This window comes from Emys orbicularis, chromosome 3 (assembly GCF_028017835.1).
Source record: "Emys orbicularis isolate rEmyOrb1 chromosome 3, rEmyOrb1.hap1, whole genome shotgun sequence".
In the NCBI taxonomy this organism is placed as follows: domain Eukaryota; kingdom Metazoa; phylum Chordata; order Testudines; family Emydidae; genus Emys; species Emys orbicularis.
In genome coordinates, this window is record NC_088685.1 from 90,969,836 (window position 1) to 90,987,646 (window position 17,811).

Below are 17,811 nucleotides of genomic sequence, written 5' to 3' on the forward strand. Positions count from 1 at the left end.
AGAAGTGAAAGCCACTCCTTATTTTCAGGCAGCTCTTGAATAAAGGCCCTTTATTGTCAAACCATCCTGGAGTGTGGAACACTCAGTTTATGGCAGCTCTGAAAAAACTATGATGACTCATTAGTAACTCTGTACCAGTGCTCTGCAACTTCCTCTGGAAATGAATGTGTCCTTTTATGCTTTCAAAAAGAGAAATCCCTACTCTGTGGCATGCAGTGTGGAGAAATCCCAGAGGCATTTTTATCAGAGGGGTAGCCATGTTAGTCTGTATCCACAAAAACAATGAGGAGTCCAGTGGCACCTTAAAGATTAACAGATTTATTTGGGCAAAGCTTTTGTGGGTAAAAAAACACTTCTTCAGATGCATGAAAATTATAGAAACAAGCAGGCCTTGTCATCACTGGTTCTCCGCTTGTAAGGTAACTCCCTTCTCTTCATGTGCCAGTATATTTATGCTTGTATCTGTAATTTTCACTCCATGTATCTGAAGAAGTGGTTTTTTACTCATGAAAGCTTATGCCCAAATAAATCTGTTAGTCTATAAGGTACCACTGGACTCCTCATTGTTTTAGAGGTATTCTTGAGATTCTGCAGAGAATCAAGGAATTCACAGCTCCACAACTGCTTTCTGCAGCTTCATTCAGAAAAGGATCTTGGGACTCACTGAATTGTACAGCAAAACCTGCTCTCTCAGTAATCACTACTGTAGATATACATACAAATCAGACACCAATGGTAATAGCAGTTTGCCATTAAACATGCCCTGTTACTTCACGTTAAAATATTCAGAGACCCATGAGGTAGACTGTATTAAAAATAGAACTTGTTGGGGAGGAGAGGGAGAAGTAAAACAGGGCATTTAGGAATTAAATTTACAATAGTTGAATGGGACAATAGGGCAACACCTGCCACTCAGCATGGGAAGAGGGCATCAGAAAGGTAGCATGAAACTGTCAGCATGTGAATAGGGCAGCAGGAGCACAGTAACTGGCAACAGACATGCGGACTGGGCAGCAAGCAGGCGACACCTGGTAGTCTGTTTGTGAACCAGTCAGAAGGAGAGAAGTATCCAACAGAGAGCAGGTGGGCAGGGTAGCAGGAGCACACCAGTATGCAGTCACCAGGTGGAGAGGGCAGCAGCCAGGTTAAAATATCTGGCAATTAATTTGTGGTCAGCTAGTAGGAAAAATCCATACTGGGGAGTTATTAAAAAAAGATATGTTTGATTCTCATACTCATCCCCTTATCAATGCAGGATTATCTACAGTATAAACAAATACTTTGTATAATCTGGGTGCAAATATCCCAAGTAATAGGCTTCCTAGAAAAGTGGGGAAGCCCTATGTCACAAAGTAATAGGGCGCATTGTTAGGAACTTTTCCATCATATCCAAAATGAATTTTCCTATATAATTTTTAAGCACTGAGAAAGAAAGTTCGCGGTGGTGAGCAACCCATGAGAACAGCAGCAAGAAACCTGACACCACTTGTGTTAGTTCTTTTTGCTTAATTAATCCAATCAGAGCTTGAATAGTGCTGTATTGAAGTCTCTCTGTTTGCACTGGAGTTACATTAATAAAGCTCTGTTTCTTACTACAATAACCTTTACTTGGATCCACATCTCCAGACAAGAAAGGCTAATGCATTATACAGTGCAAAAACTAGCCACTAAAATAATAATGTTACAAATATATTGGTGTCACTGCCATAGCAAGCAACAATGGAGCCTTTGTCTTGCTTTGTTACCGTCGTTACCAATATCATATTGTTGATCTGTTGTATATGAGAAAAAAACATAAAGCTTGAGTCAGATCCTCGGTTGATGTAAATTGGTATTGCTCCACTGACTTCAATGTATGTACACTGAGTTACACCAGCTGAACATTTAGTCTACATATAGCATATACTCTATGTCCTCTTGAGTACTGCTCTTAGGCTGGCTTTCATACAGAAGTCATGTTTTAAACCTTGGGCCAGAGTGTAAAGGCCTTATGCAGCTGTAGAGCCAGAGCACATGCCCAAGAAACCTCCTCCCTTGTACAGATGCTCTGTGATGCTTTTAGGTATCGCACCCCACTTGTCCCTGGGAGTAACTTTTGTGTAAGAAGATAAGGATGAAGTAAGGTCATAGCCTGCAGAGTAGTGCTGGTTCACGTGGAGAGCCAGCGGTGGCTCCAGGCACCAGCACTCTAAGCGTGTGCTTGGGGCGGCAAGCCACGGGGGGCGCCCTGCCAGTCCCTGCAAGGGCGGCAGTCAGGCAGTCTTCGGCGGCATGCCTGCGGGAGGTCCGCCGGTCCCGCGGCTTCGGCGGCAATTTGGCGGTGGGTACGCCGAAGCAGCGGGACCTGCGGACCTCCCACAGGCATGCCACCGAAGGCAGCCTGCCTGCCGTGCTTGGGGCGGCAAAAAAGATAGAGCCGCCCCTGTGGAGAGCAACCTGAGTCACCCTAATGACTGGTGCAATCTCCCATGTCTAGCCTTAGGAGAGATTGTCCTTCCTGAGGCATGGTGCTCCTGGAGCAGTGCTGCTCTCCACCACCCCATTGCACAAGGCTGTGGCACAGAAACCACAATCCAACCCATTGCCTTTAGTTCTTGGCATACTGTTTTCACTCTCTAGCCATTTAAAAGTCAGTTTCCCTACTAAGAAATTTAAAAATAAAAAAAAAAACTATAAAAAACCCACATTCAGGAGCTGATTGTCTTATAAAAGTTTTTTTTTTAAAATCTAATTCTTATTCAGTGTCCCGGGGCATCAGTCCGTAAAGAGGGAAGAAGGGCGAGGGGCATTGACTACCAACAGTACGTGTCCGTACAGCCGCCCTACCACTCAGGGCGGTAAGACCCAGTGGACCATGTCTATAGAGCTGCCCTGTCCTTCAGGGCAGTGATACCTAGAAGCCAGAGTCCACAGAGCTGCCCTTTCATACAGGGGCAGCAGGGCCTAGCAGCCAGTGTCCACTGAGCTGCCATTCCCTTCAGGGAATTGAGGCCTAATGGCTAGAATCTATAGAGCTGCCCTCTCATGCAAGGGCAGCAAGACCTAATGGCCAGAGTCTACTGAGCTGCCCTCTTGTGCAGGAGCAGTGAGTCTTAATGGCCAGAGTCTATAGAGCCGCCTTCTTGTGTAGCAGCAGCAGTGAGGCCTAGCTGCTAGTGTCCTTAGTCCCAGGCAGTAGTGCCTGACATCCACAAACCTATGCAGGAGTGTTCAATATCTTTAGTCTCAGACTGTAGCACCTGATATCTTGTGTGGTCACCACTGGAAGGGGTAGGGGGGCCCAGGCCCACCCTACTCCACCAGGTCCCATACCAGGGTCCTGTTAAACCAGTAGCCCAAGTTTCAGGTTCAGGTTCAGGTCTCCATATCAGCAAACGCATTCCCTGGACCACTTCCTACTCTTGATTCCAACTCTGGCAGTTCCTCCTTGAGTAGCAGCATTCTGTCTCTCGCAGCTGGGGTCTTGTGGCACACTCCATGTGCTCAGCCTCAGCAATGTGGAGCTCAAGCCACTTCCTGGCAGGAGCCTGCAGCATTCATCAGCTCTCCTCCTCAGTCAGCCCAGTCTGAGCTGAGCTGCTTCCTTTTATACTCTGCCTCCACCTGGAGAATGCCCAGCAAGAGTGAGAGCGCATGGCCGCTTGGGCTCAAAGTGATTGGTTAACACCTGCTGTGCCAGTGCGTGGTTGGTACACCTCGTCACATCCAGCTCACCACAAACTGTGACTGAGAGTTTGGCATTTAACTCCTTTGTCCAGAGAATAGTGCACAAGGGTGATGCCACACTCCTTCTCAAGTGCTAAAATGTATTCCCATGTCCTAAAATGCTCTACATTTTGCAAAATATGTCAGAATCCCAGGGTGGTTAAATCATCGCAAAGTACTGGTTTTAAAAAGTAGCCTCGCTATTCAGTAACCGAATCTGAGTTAATTTATTCTACTCTACGTATCTGTCCCTGAAGTCCAAGATTATAGAACACAATATGAAATAATATGTATTTTTGTTTTCAAACATCAACTCTGTAGTGGTATTTTATTAGTGAGTATAGACCTGTTGTAATAAATGGGCCTATAAATTTACCCTAATTGTGAACTCAACTATAAAAAGTATATGAAAATTCATAAGATGTCACAATAGCCTATAATAACAAATGTTGATATGAGAAGATGCAAAAGGGAGACAGCTTGAACTGGTCCAAACAAAAATTCCTACTGATATAACTCAAGGACTGTTTTAAAATTATGCCTTGTAAAAAAGAAAAGTGAAGAACCAGAAATCAGTGAACCAAAATTTGTGTGTGGAAGCTAGGCCTAATTGGTGGACAAAATAATGAGGTGATGGGTTATTTCGCCCACCAGTCACTTTGTGGGACCTTAAAGAAAGACTTTGGGAAGAAAAATTGGCTACTGGAGCAAGCTACACTATCATGGCTGCCACTCCCACAATCTCCTGGGACCGTGGGCTTTTGTCATCCTGAGAGATGTCCTAACCAGACCAGGCCAGAGAGAGGGACCCAGATGACCTCACCACCTCTACCAGCTCCAGCTGAATCCCTAATACCACCAGAAGTGAAATGGAAGCGGACTTCAACAATCATAGTTCCAGTCCATCTCAACTAATTTTTTCTCTTTTCCCCAAGAGGACAATTATTACCATCTTTGATACCACCTAAAAGACTATCAAAAAAGGATTTGTTTTTTTCCTTCTGAAATCTCTCTCCAGCTAAAGGGAAAGGGAACAAGGGATGTTGTTAAAATGAAAGCCTTATTTAATACTTTACATTTCAGAACTGTTTTTTCTTGATCCAAAGTTAATTGAAGCCAGTGGAAAGACCCCCATCGGTTGCAATCATCTTTGCATCAGGTCCAGAATGAATGAAACAAAATAAATATTTAAAATCCTGGATCTAATAAGTTGTGTTTTTGTTGCTTTCCCTCCCCTTTCCTTGCTGCTAAGTCAGTCTGTTAAGAACTCATTCTCCTCAGGCAGTGACCTTTCCTGCTCCCAGGTGATGATGTATCCAAGGGAGCTCGCGCATTTCTTGAATAATGCATAGGAAAAGGGAGGTGCATGGCATAGGGAGGCCATTATTAGAAAACTGGAATACTGTGGCTCATTCTGGTGTCAATGAGACTTTTAAAAATATGTAGAAAGGGCAAAGAGGGTTCAGAGAAGATCTACAAGAATAATGTATGGTTTGGAAAACATGCCTTAAAATGAGAAACTTGAGGAGCTCCGTTTGTTTGGCTTGCTGAAGAAACTTTACGTGTCTTAATTGTGGTCTACAATTACTCCCTCAGGGAAAAGATACCACATACTAGAGAACGCTTTAGTGTAGCAAGCAATGAAATAGCAGATCCAATGGCTGAAAGTTGAACCTAGACAAATTCAGAATGGAAATACGATGCAAATTTTTAACAGTGAGGGAATTGATCCACTGGAACAACTTATCAAGAGATCTAAGAAATGCTCCAACACTCCAAATCAATAATGAATTTTTTTCCTAAAACGTTGGATCAACCACAAATTCAGATATTACTGGGTGAAATGTTATGGCTTCTGTTATGCTGATCAGACTAGATCCTCATAATGATTCCTTCTGGCTTTATCTGTCTATCTATCTATCTAGCCAGCTAGCGATCTAATTTGCTTTTGTGCATCTAACACTCCTTAGTGTTAAGGAACTCAGTATTGATAAAACTTGACTTATCCCCAGCCCTGTGCACAGTCCACTAGAACATAAATGAACATGCACTCCTAAAAGCGATTTTTCTTCAGGATGACTTTTGAGTAGGAACTGTGTATTCTCAGGACCTTTGAAAATGAGGCCACATATGCCTAAATATGGAATCACATAGCTTTTAATTTCTTCACTTGAGTGCTTAACTTTGCAACCTTAGCATTTCTTCATCTAGTGTGTTGTATGGAACTAATTAATCATGTTTATGGTGCTCAGAGGCTCATACACCCTCTGATACTCTGGTGGTGATTGTGGTATTAGAATACCTAGTGCTGAGCTGTTGAAGAAAGTTGTTGATCAAGTCACAGATCCTTCCCCTAGAGTACAAAATCTAATGCCATGTCACTGGATTATTGTGACCCTACTTTGTGAAGATCAACTAGTAAAACTTTCTGTTAAAATTGCCACTTGCCAGGTCATTTGTGTGTGTTACAGTACATGCTTGCTTTCATAAAAAACAAACTTTCAGGTCAAGTGTTTTAGTGCTGTGCAATACAGTACTCATACACTACAAAATGCCACTACTTTACTGAAATTAAATTACCTGCAAACCGTTTATTCTGTCTCCTAATAGCATAGTTTGCTGTATTCCCAACAGAATCTAATATTTTTGTGCAATTATTTATTGTTTTTGATCCCGTTATCTTTTTTGAACAGTGTTGTCTTAATGCTACAAGTCTTCCCCAATAGATCATATGTTACTGCAAGATGTCTTGTTGATGATATTTTTTTTTTCATTGAAAATGAGAGAAGCTATTTGTTGGAGTTTTCAAAACAGGAAAAAAGAATTGTCAGCGTGAACTGAAAGTGTTTTGCTTTTTTGTCTTGGGAGGCTTGGGCTCTAGTTCAAATGGTACAATCAATTAAGCTAAAACTACACTTGCCACCAGGGCTGTCCCTAGGGGGGGTATGGGGACCGGGGCGGAAGTGACGGATTCGTCTCTTCCGGGACCGAGTGCGCCGGCCAATCACACCAGCCTGGTGACTGCATACCGGTGTGCTCCTGCTACCCTGCCCACCCTGATTCATCCTACCCAAGGGACAGCTCTGCTTGCCCCTACAAGAACATAAGAATGCAGTCTCTGTGCTACTATAGAGGCAGTGTTAGTAATGGGAAGACATGCAGGAAACATGAGATACTCTTTCCTTGTATTTCTATAATGCCAAAAGTTTATGAAATTCCACTTGTAATCAGGAAGGTAAAAACTGACCAAATTAATGATCAATTTGGCATCCAAAAGAATCCTGAAATGGCATCGGACCAAAATATATATAATTACTATATGCATGTTTATTTTGAAGCTATTTATAAGCTAAGCACTCCAATGGGCTTTGTACTGTAACTAATAAAGAGGAAGCAGATGTTTTTTGTTCTTGTTAACAAAGAGTGCTAGTGAGTAAAAGACAAAATGTACAAAACACCTTTATCAATTACACATTTGTTTTCCATTGGATTATGTTGTACCATTTGGTACGTCTTGCATTGAAAAACATATTTCTACTGAACATATTCCTACAAGAATTTGTTTAATAAATTGATCTCTGAAGCCTTTGTTAGCTATCTTGCCAATTAATGAAAGAGGGTTTGTCGTTACAATGGACTAGGAAAGTGATGTACACTGAGTCTGTTTTTGGTTCGTTTAAAATAAAACACAGCAGCGCTAATTTATGTAAAGGAAAACAAAACATGGTTTACCTTCTCTCTCTCTTTCACATACACCCTCACACTCGGTCTGCAATGTCATTGATAGGTGAGCTCTGAAACTCATGACAGCTTAGGAAGGAGACAAAAGCAAAATTGCTCGTAAGGACTTCCCCTCCATCAACAGGTATGCATTAACAAGAGTATGCAGCTGGTGATGTGTCAGCTAAACTGCCAGAGTTATTTCCTGACACAACAGGAGATACTCTAGAAAATATAAAACAAGCCAAAGGCTAACACTGATTATACCTAGAACATGGAGGTACAACAGATTTCCTTTAACGAGGAAACCGGGGTTGGATTTTTTTTCCTTTTGTGTTAGAAAACACTTCAATCTCAAGAATACTCTTGGATGACTATACAAAGCAACCCTTATTTATGTAGCAAGAATGGAATAAGTTGGACACATACACACTCAAGCCCTGTAAATACAATGTCTAGTCTATATGAGACGTCAGGAGGATCTCTGAGCATCCCCATTAGCGCATAATCCCAACTAGTAGTAATGAGGACACACACTAACAGCTTTATCAAAGAGGGGGAAATAGCATTTACAGACACAAAACATCATTTTGAGATTTTCCAGGTACCATAATGATAGTTTTTCTTACCAATGAATATTCATGACACATCATAAAACTAATGATAAACATAAAAACTGATGTGAACGTTTGACTAATCTGCTCTTATTTGTTTGGAAGAGCTGTGGTAATTGCCTGGTTTGTAAATTAAACATCTGCTATGGGAATAAACAAAAACATAACTGAGCATATTCCAATAAATTGAATTCACTGTGGTTCCATAAATTTTATTAGATGGGCTCATCAATTTTATTACATCTGAGTGCTGCATAGCTATGAAAACCAGTACATATTTTTTGGGGGTACCCTGTTTGCAAAAATAAATGTTTTTTGGTTCAAATAAACCATAGCTCTTATTTAAAGATCCCCCCCCCCTTAAAGGTAGCTAATAGAACAGCTGACTTGGTTAAATTTGGCTGCCATATTTATTTAGTACCTCTACCAAACTGCTAAATAGTATCAACAGATTGTCAAAAACAGCATCTCCATGTTGCACCTGCTCATTTCAAACAAGACAATGGCTGATTTTTAATATACACAAGATATTAATTTGGCATTTGGGGTGACCAGGGCTTTCCACTTACCAAGTTCCAAATGTAGGATGCACAGGGGGAAAGTGCAAGAATGAAGGACACAATAAAATAATAGTGGAGGAAGTACAAAACCTGCTGTGAGCCAATTTCTTCTCCGTCAGTTATATTGTGAAGTATAACAGCAGAATGGAAATTTCGAATTCAGAATGTCACAAAGATAATCGGTAGAAATAAATTAGAAAAGACCTACAACAGTTAATCCTGGGACATTCAGTGCATGATTTTTCCTAATTTATTTTAACCAACTCCAGGGTAGGGAGTCACTGTGAGTGCTGTGATACACCCGTTCCGTACATGTTTGGTAGCATGCTGTGTGTACCGCATGCTTGAAGACAAGCATTGAAGGGTGCTCTAAACTCTAGACCCTTCAAGTCATAATCTTTTCTGGCTTCCCATGAACACTTACAGTGGCTGATTGTGACAGAATACACCCCTGTATTCACAACGTACATACTATTGTAATAATCTTGGTACAAAGTATGCCTTGTAAGGTATCATTTGAAAACTCATAATTTGCTGCTCAGTATTGTCCTGATAAAATGTGAGTGGTAACATTGTATGTGAAGTTGTAAGATTCCACTCTATGGTGTTATTAACACATGTTCCAAACCCCACAGCCCTGCCCAAACTGAGGTTGGTAAACAGGTCTGGCCTAAACAAAGGAATGTGTGTTCTGCTTAATTTGCATTTAAGCAGCAAAAAGAGTCACCAAGCAGGGAGGGAAAAAAAGGAAAGTTCAAACAGGTGAAATAAGCAGCAGGGAACATCCTTCCACATAGATTCTTTGTCTCCTAGTGCCTAATAGGAAATGTTTTACAAGTGGAGGACTGAAACTATAAAAAGGAGGGGAAAACACCCCAAGAAACCTCTATTTTTCTCTCTGCCCATCACATTCACTGCACCTGGAGTGACAAAGGAAGCATCTGTTGGACTTCGGGAGAAGGAGTCCTGACCTAAGAAGTTTAGTCAGTAAGACTGCTGAAAACATGTGGTGAGAAAACTTAGCTTTGAATTTAACATAGTTTGGTAAGTTAGGCACCAGTAGCATTTTATCTTTATTTTTCTTGTAACCATTTATTACTTTTATGCCTCATTACTTGTACTCTCTTAAAATCTCTGTCTGTTTAGTGAATAAACTTGTTTTATTGTTTTATCTAATTCAGTGTATTTAAATTGAAGTGTCTGGGTAACACCATTTGGGGTGACAAGTTGTGTGCATATTATTTTCTTAAAGGAATGACAGACAGAATAGAACCTGTATTGTCCAGGAGAGAGCTGGGCAGCACAGGATTTACATTTCTGGAGGAAAATCTAAGACTGGGCATGCATTGGGTTCACACTGCAGTATAATCAAAGCTGATAAGAGCCTGAGTGTAACCCAGATGTGGCTGGGAGGCTGCAATTACACAAACACACTCAGGGTATGGCTTGCATTCTGGATGACTTTTTATGAATCGCTCAGATGGGAGCTACTTCAGCACGTAATTGTAAGGCACCCAAGGTTACGGGGCAGGGGTGACACAGCTGCTCATTAGTCTGGATTGTACCCTGGAATGTCACACTGATGAATAACAAAATGTTGCTTTTCTGGGCTGCCAGAAATAAACAATGCAATTACTCTAGGCATGATGGCCTTAAGTTACCAAAAAATATGCTAAACACAATGCACAGCAGGCCCCTCTAGACCCTAAGGGTATGTCTACACTACGAGAGTAGTTCGATTTTACTTAAATCGAATATGTGGAATCGATATTACAAAATTGAACGTGTGTATCCACACTAAGGACAGTAATTCGACTTTGTGAGTACACACTAACGGGGCAAGCATCGACATTGGAAGCGGTGCACTGTGGGCAGCTATCCCACAGTTCCCGCAGTCCCTGCTGCCCATTGGAATTCTGGGTCGAGCCCCCAATGCCTTCTGGGGAAAAAAATGTGTCGAGGGTGCTTTTGGGTAACTGTCATCATCCAACCGTCACTCCCGCCCTCCCTCCCTGAAAGCGCCGGCGGGCAATCAGTTCGCGCACTTTTCTGGTCAGTGACAGCGCGGACGCCACAGCACTGCGAGCATGGAGCCCGCTGCGACCATCGCTGCAGTTATGGCTGTTGTCAACACCTCACACCTTATCATCCACCTTTCCCAGAGGCAGATGCTGAGAAATCGGGCGAGGAGGCTATGGCAGCGCGGTGAGGACCTGAAGTCTGAGAGTGGCACAGACCTGTCACAAAGCACGGGACCCCACGCCGAGGACATCATGGTGGCAATGGGTCATGTTGATGCTGTGGAACAGTGATTCTGGGCCCGGGAAACAAGCACGGACTGGTGGGACCGCATAGTGCTGCAGGTCTGGAATGAATCACAGTGGCTGCGAAACTTTCGCATGCGGAAGGGGACTTTCCTGGAACTTTGTGAGTTGCTGTCCCCTGCCCTGAAGCGCAAGGACACCCGGATGCGAGCAGCCCTGACTGTCCAGAAGCGAGTGGCCATAGCCCTCTGGAAGCTTGCAACGCCAGACAGCTACCGGTCAGTCGCGAACCACTTTGGCGTGGGCAAATCTACCATGGGGGTTGTTGTGATGCAAGTAGCCAACGCAATCGTTGAGGTACTGCTGTCAAAGGTAGTGACCCTGGGAAACGTGCAGGTCATCATAGATGGCTTCGCCACGATGGGATTCCCAAACTGCGGTGGGGCTATAGATGGAACTCACATCCCTATCCTGGGACCGGACCACCAGGCCAGCCAGTACATTAACCGAAAGGGCTACTTTTCAATGGTGCTGCAAGCACTGGTGGACCATAGGGGACGTTTTACAAACATCAACGTCGGATGGCCGGGCAAGGTTCATGACGCTCGTGTTTTCAGGAACTCTGGTCTGTTTAGACGGCTGCAGGAAGGTATTTACTTCCTGGACCATAAAATAACTGTTGGGGATGTGGAGATGCCTATAGTGATCCTCGGGGACCCAGCCTACCCGCTAATGCCCTGGCTCATGAAGCCCTATACAGGCGCCCTGGACAGTGAAAAAGAACTCTTCAACTACCGGCTGAGCAAGTGCAGAATGGTGGTGGAGTGTGCTTTTGGACGTCTCAAGGGGAGATGGAGAAGCTTACTGACTCGCTCTGATCTCAGCGAAACCAATATCCCCATTGTTATTGCAGCTTGCTGTGTGCTCCACAATCTCTGTGAGAGCAAGGGGGAGACCTTTATGGCGGGGTGGGAGGTTGAGGCAAATAGCCTGGCTGCTGATTACGCCCAGCCAGACAGCCGTGCGATTAGAAGAGCACAGCGGGACGCGCTGTGCATCCGGGAGGCTTTGAAAGCTAGGTTCCTGAGTGAGCAGGGTAACCTGTGACTATTAAATTTGTTTACAGAGAAGCTGAACCTGCCCCCGTTTCTTTACCCAGTGAATGTTCACTATCCTCTCCAGTCACATACCCCGTTCACCCCGTTCCCCCCCTTCCAACACACGTTTAAAAATAAAATCACTGGAAATTTGTTAATGAACACCATTTTCTTTATTACTGTTTTCGCGGTAAAGTGTTGAAACTGGGACGCAGACTGTGGTGGGGAGCGGGTGTAGTGTAGTGATGCAAAGGACGCTTCTAAACTCGAGGAATGACAGGCTCCTGCTCCTAGAGCGGTCCGCACTGGTGGACTGGTTGTTTCAACGGAGCCTGCCAGCCCTCCTGTTCGGGACTCTGTGTGTGGGGGCTATGTGACTTTGTGGCAGGGGGAGGACGGTTACAGATCCCCTGCTTCGTGGCTCTGTGATCCAGGATAAGGACCGCTGCATAAGATCTCTAACCGCCCTCCCCCGCCACAAAGTCACATAGCCCCCCCCACAGAGAACATGAAAACCACCTCCAAGACTGACCAGGGTAACTAGTGACTGCAATGTGTGTGTGCCCTGCTGCTGAACCTGCCCCCGCGTCTGTACCCTGGTAAAGGTGACTGTCCTGTCCAATTACCAACCCCCTTCCCCCTTCAAACAGACTCTCCTCTAAAAGAACATGATGGAAACAGTAATTAACAGAAACGTATTTTTTATTAGCAACTACACATGAAACTGGGGGATGAAACTGGGACGGGGGCTTGGGTGAGGCGGGAAGGAAAGGACTTATCAAATTTTGGGGAATGACAGCCTTCTGCTACTTGAGCAGTCTGCAGGGGTGGAGTGAGAGTTTTCACGGACTCTGCCGCCCCTCCTTCTTGGGACTTTGGGTGAGGGGGGCATGGGACTTTGTGGCGGGGAAGGGCTGTTACAGATAGACTGCAGCGGAGCTCTGTCCTCCTGCCTCCGGTCCTGCAGAACATCCACAAGGCGCTGGAACGTGTCCGTTTGCTCCCTCATTAGTCCAAGCAGCATTTGAGTCGCCTGCTGGTCTTCCTGCCGCCACCTCTCCTCCCGTTCAATGTGTGATCGATGGATTTGGGACAAGTTCTCCCTCCACTGGGTCTGCTGGGCTGCCTGGGCTCGGGAGCAGCCCATAAGTTCCGAGAACATGTCGTCCCGTGTCCTCTTCTTTCTACGCCTAATCTGCGCTAGCCTCTGGGAGTGTGATGCCAGGGTAGGTCGGGAGACAGTCGCAGCTGTGGGATGGGAAAAAGGGAGTGAATTCCTCAGAAAGATAAATTTTGTTGGGAACAAAGAACATAGTCTTTCTCTGTGAACAAGACCATGCACAGCACCTATCACATGCGCACTCAGGACAAGGTCGAAATTTCGGCCTTCGCTTTCAGTGCCTGGGGTCTTGCAGTGCAGATCACACAAGCGGGGCAGGACAGCGGAATTTTGGTAGCAGACTGACATGGTAAGCCATAGACATGTGGCTGCTAAAATCTTTAATAATAGCACTGGCCTCCTTTCACGTTCAAAGCAATGCTCCTAGCGTTGGCCAGTTCCTGCTGCTAGCAATCCGGCAAGCATGAACTCTGCCCCTGTCCCACCCCCTCGTGGCTGTCCCAGGGAAAGATCCCTGTATGCTGCCCCTCTCCCGCCTCCACCGCGTGGCTGTAAACCGCCGGTTACAGTTCTGTAAAGGAACAGGCAAGCAGTCCCAATACTAACATTCCCCTACCTAATTCAAAGCAGGTCACCATGAGCGACATCACTCTGATGAGGATTTCAGAGACCGAGAAAGAAAGGATGCTTCGGGAAAGCCTGCAAAGACCAGGGTCGTATGCCGCCATGCTCTGCAAGGCAATGATCCCCGAGTACTTGCTTATCTCCTGGCGCGGAAATGTTTCGTACTACGGAGGACACAATAAGGCCGCTCTCCCAAGGAACCTCATGCAAAGGCTTTCCAATTACCTCCAGGAGAGCTTCATGGAGATGTCCCATGAGGATTTCAGCTCTATCCCCGGACATATAGACCGGATTTTACTGTAGCTGCACTGGCAAGGACTAAACAGTAGAGCGCCTAGGACAAACCAATCATGATAAACCGGACATTGTTAGATTTTTTTGCAGTAGTTGCACTGCCAAGGACTGAAACGTTAAGCGCCTAGGGGAAACTAATCATGAAAAACCCATTGTTAATATTGTTAATATTCCTGTTCTGTTCAAAATAAATGTTTACATGTTTAAAACACTTACCGACTGATCCTTCCCCTGATTCTGGGTCCGGGTTAACGCCTGGGGACGGTTGGTAGGGGATCTCTGTAAGGGTGATGAAGAGATCCTGGCTGTCGGGGAAATCAGCGTTGTAAGCGCTGTCGACTGCCTCGTCCTCCTCATCTCCTTCCTCATCTTCCCCGTCCGCTAACATGTCCGAGGAACCGGCCGTCGACAATATCCCATCTTCAGAGTCCACGGTCAGTGGTGGGGTAGTGGTGGCGGCCGCACCTAGGATGGAATGCATTGCCTCGTAGAAACGGGATGTCTGGGGCTGGGATCCGGAGCGTCTGTTTGCCTCTTTGGTCTTCTGGTAGCCTTGTCTCAGCTCCTTGATTTTCACGCGGCACTGCGTTGCATCCCGGCTGTATCCTCTCTCTGCCATGGCTTTTGAGATCTTCTCGTAGATATTTGCATTCCGTCTTTTCGATCGCAGCTCGGAAAGCATGGACTCATCGCCCCACACAGCGATCAGATCCAAGACTTCCCGATCAGTCCATGCTGGGGCCCTCTTTCTATTCTGAGATTGCACGGCCATCTCTGCTGGAGAGCTCTGCATCGTTGCCAGTGCTGCTGAGCTCGCCACGATGTCCAAACAAAAATGAGATTCAAACTGCCCAGACAGGAAAAGGAATTCAAATTTTCCCGGGGCTTTTCCTGTGTGGCTGGTCAGAGCATCCAAGCTCGGACTGCTGTCCAGAGCGTCAACAGAGTGGTGCACTGTGGGATAGCTCCCGGAGCTATTACCATCGATTTCCATCCACACCTAGCCTAATTCGACATGGCCATGTCGAATTTAGCGCTACTCCCCTCGTTGGGGAGGATACAGAAGTTGAATTTAAGAGACCTCTATGTCGAACTAAATAGCTTTGTTGTGTGGACGGGTGCAGGGTTAATTCGATGTAACGCTGCTAAATTCGACATAAACTCCTAGTGTAGACCAGGCCTAAGGGCAATTCAGTGCAGGAGTAAGAAGTGGGGTTACCAATTTTGATTGGAGGTATTCCTGGAGGTTTCATCACATGACATAATCTTTAATTTAAGATTAATCTTTAATTCCTGGAGAATCCAGGACAATCCTGGGTTGTTGGCAACCCTAGTATGAAGATGGAGCGCCAGGGTTCTCACTCCAAGCCACTTCTCTCTTGGAGCAATCACTTACTGGCATGCAGCTCCCGTGGCCAGAATCCAGTCCTTCATCCAGCACCTATGGTCTCTTTCAGGCCCATCTGCATAACTCTCCCCCCAATGCCCCCTGTTGAAACGGACCTTTAACGGCGCACAGCTAGGCAGATGTTTACCTGTACCAGTGAGAATTCGGAAACCACTATGCTTAATGCACAGTCATTTATTTGAGAGAGAATCACACAAGCAATTAAGGTTACATGGTATACATTCTTTTCTACAAGCCTTAGCTCCCCAAGCATAAACCCTCAGTAACTATGTTAGCTCTACACAGTATCCTGATTGGCAAACAAAGCAGGTATAGCTACCAGTTCTAGATGGAAACTTTTTTCTTCTCTTCTTTCCCCTCTTAGGTACTTAGTCTGTCAAGGGTCCCCTGAAGCAGAGTCTTGGTTACTCTGACAACCTCTGGGTCTAAAATCTCGCAAAGATCCCTTGAGTTGGGGCCTCGGTTACCCTGACAACTTCTGTCTCACAGTCTCGAACCTCTTCAGATGTTAATTGGGGAATTCAACTGACTCCTTTACTTTGCTTACCATTTATACCTTTTGTTTTCAAAGGAGTTACATGTCTCAGAAATATGCCTTATGGGCATTTATTACTGGCTTTTCCTAATTAATATTTGGGAAGAAGGGGCTGCAGAACAAATCTAGACCAAAGCTCAATCAACGTTTACCCTCTTATCAATCATTCACTTAGGCTCTTAGCGTGACACCATGCAAAGGGGTCATTATGACCCATGTCAGCCTGTTCCAAGCCCACTGATTGCATGATTTTACATTTTCTTTACTTTGGTGGGCTGGTTCCCTGGCTGATATTTCAAAGTTTGATGTTAAAACATACATGCATGCCGAGTTTATTTTAACCGTTCCAGTGCAGTTCCAGCATTTTCCGTAATTTTCCACATCATTTATTTGGTGCTAAGAGAATCCTGCTCCCAGAATTCTCTAGCAAGTTTAGGCATACCAAACCATACCAAACTTATGCTTACCACATTTATTCATATCAGTCACAGCAATTTATACTAATTCAGCACCGTTCCAACACCCCCAACCTGTTTTCAGGTCATTCCTGGGTGTCCAGCAACCATAACTACCACTATCCCTTGCCAGTAACAACCTGCTTCTTAGCCCTTCACTCCCAGCTCCTAAGCTATCTGGCATTTTCCTCTGGCCAGCTCCCAGGAGACTGCCTGTGACCTACTCTTCTTGCTCACCCACAGCCTCCAGCTCCCTGGTGCACCAGGTCCCATCAGACCTGTGGGAGTAATTCCCTTTCCTGTACTGGGGGGATTATGAAGCCCAGAGCATGCTAAATGTTTCATTTAGAGTTACCACCATGCTCAGTAAGAAGCCAGCAGGCTCATTATAATATTCATAGGGCTAAATCCTGGGTCCATTGAAGTCAGTGGCAAAACTCCCATTTACTTCAATAGCTTCAGGATTTCACCCCTGCTGTCCTCTGTTTCCTAATGCTTTGTCCAGCCTAATCTTAAATATGTCAGGTGATTAGGGGTGGCAACACTGTTAGTATACTAACATTCCCAAGTAATAGTATTAGGAAAGGGTATTGTAGTGAAGGGGGTGTGCAGAAGGGAAGGTTGAAGGTTAGTCTGGTGTGTTTGGATTTTGTTTGATAAAGGAGGTTATGAAATATTGGCCTTCTTAAGGTGGCAGAATTAAGGTTGTGATATGTGGTTTGTGATGTAAAGTACAGTAGTAATAAGGTGTGCCTATAGGTAAAAGAGTAGAGGGAATGTACTGTTAGCTAACTTAACTTGCCATTTCCTTGCATTTTTAGTTTTGTGTCAGGTCTATTTGCGTAGTAACCTAACAGTTTCACAACAATTTTTGTGAGTATTTCTATGTAAAATTATAAATTTATATTAGCTTTTTCATGTGGTTTTTCAATAATTTCTGCCATGTGGCACCAGGACTCCCATCTCCTGGCATTCCTCTCACCACGTCCACTGGCAGCCGATACACTTGTATACAGTGGTGGCAGTCTTAAGTGAGGATTTGTATCTGGAGAACTTGATGGTTTGAGGGATTTCCAGTATTTTATATGGTCTATCTGGGAAAAGTGTTGTAAAGTAGGCCAGGTACCATAAGGAGGGAAGCGAGATGGGAATGCAGCAGAGAAATCAGTTGTTTCAGGCATTAGCACATTGTGCTCTAATGAGCTGCTATGAAGTTATTAAACAAGTCTTCACAAAGTCTTCAAAAAATATTCTTGTTCTTGTTCCTTCCAGTAGCTGAGTCTCCCTAAGTTATGTCTGTCTTTAATATCCTCCACGGAGTAATGACCCATGTGAAATGGCACTCATGTGATTTACACGTGAAATCATATATTGACTAATATGAAAATAGTTTGTCTTGTAAATTATACTCCCTC